The sequence below is a fragment of the Pteropus vampyrus genome, unplaced genomic scaffold (assembly GCF_000151845.1).
Source record: "Pteropus vampyrus isolate Shadow unplaced genomic scaffold, Pvam_2.0 Scaffold17, whole genome shotgun sequence".
Taxonomy (NCBI): Eukaryota; Metazoa; Chordata; class Mammalia; order Chiroptera; family Pteropodidae; genus Pteropus; species Pteropus vampyrus.
In genome coordinates this window covers 8133980-8135237 of record NW_011888798.1, presented here as the reverse complement: position 1 = coordinate 8135237, position 1258 = coordinate 8133980, and the positions used below count along the sequence as shown (strand labels likewise).

The 1258-nt window shown below is 37.1% G+C and overlaps 1 protein-coding gene across 2 annotated transcripts in view; it reads left to right on the top strand.

Annotated features, from left to right (window-relative positions):
* The window catches only part of THSD7B (thrombospondin type 1 domain containing 7B), a 793340-nt gene that overhangs the window by 369756 nt on the left and 422326 nt on the right, over positions 1-1258 (top strand). The gene's annotated exons all lie outside the window — the stretch shown is intronic.

Here is a 1258-nt window from a genome sequence, read left to right as displayed (position 1 = left end):
ATCCATCTGTGTCTGTATGTTTATGTCTATTTAGCTATACATATATCCAGCTACATCTAAAACTTCAATTCCCTAGACCAATATCTTGGGGAAGAGGAGGAAAAGGAGTCAGGGAGCCAGAGATAAGGCAAAAAAATAGGATCCCTATTGTGCTAGAAATATATTCATAAGGTATAGATGCGCTAAAACTAATTTGAACTATGTCTGAAGGTGCTGATAGGCATTTGGGGATGTGAGGCTTCGTTTCACTCACCCACAATGAAATTATTGGGAAGAGTTCTTTACTCTCTTTTGAATTATATGTACTTATTTATAGTCACAAATGAACAACCGTTGGCTTTTTGTTTTGTTTTATTTTGTCATCTCATTGACTCATGCATTACAATAAATAATGTAGAGTTATATTATGGAGAGCAGAAATGATATTCGATCAAATGTTTGGGTGTCACCAAAAAGGAGCTCCAGAAATGGCAAACACCTATCCAGAAAAACAAAACAAAACAAAACAATCTCTCCATAATAAAATAAAATAAACATACTAAAATAAAATAAAATAATAAAATAAAATAAAATAAATTAAAAAAAAGTATTAAAAAAGAAAGTCTGTGGAGATGTTCTAGCCACAGGGCTGGCTGCAAAAGCTTAGCCCAGGTGCCTTTTAAAAACTGTATTTAGAAAATTCAGGTGGCTTAAGAGATAGTGAAATGAGAGTATAGGCCCTGCTTCCCTGTGTTATCTTCTAATTCTTTCACTAGTAGATGACATTAGAGGTCGTTATAGTGACTGTGAAATGTAGTTCATCACCAAATCTTTGATATGGGGTAGCTATTGCTCTTAGAAAGTGCTGTAAAGAGAGAGGCGGCGTTGGGGAATGGCAGCATGACTTCTCAAGGACTAAGATGAACAGTGGGCATATGAAGCAGAGTGTGGCTGCATGTCAGGAAGGGATGATGGATCCATTCCTCTGGCGATTTTTGTGCTATACACAATGACCCAGCAAACAGACCATGTGTGCCAGTTTTACAGAAAGCTCAAGAGCAGTATACTGCCTTTTTATAGTTTAGATGGCAGGGAGTGCTTTGAATTCTAAATGACTGGGCTTTAGTTCTGGCATAAAAGGATGTTAATAACCTTAAATAAATGTGACAGACCAGTGCACAGCTTAGGCAGACATATTCCAGATCCCTCTGCTTTTAAGAAGTTAGAAGTCCCAGATTTGGAGGTGAGATTTGGGAGGAGGAAATGAATGCCAGAGTAA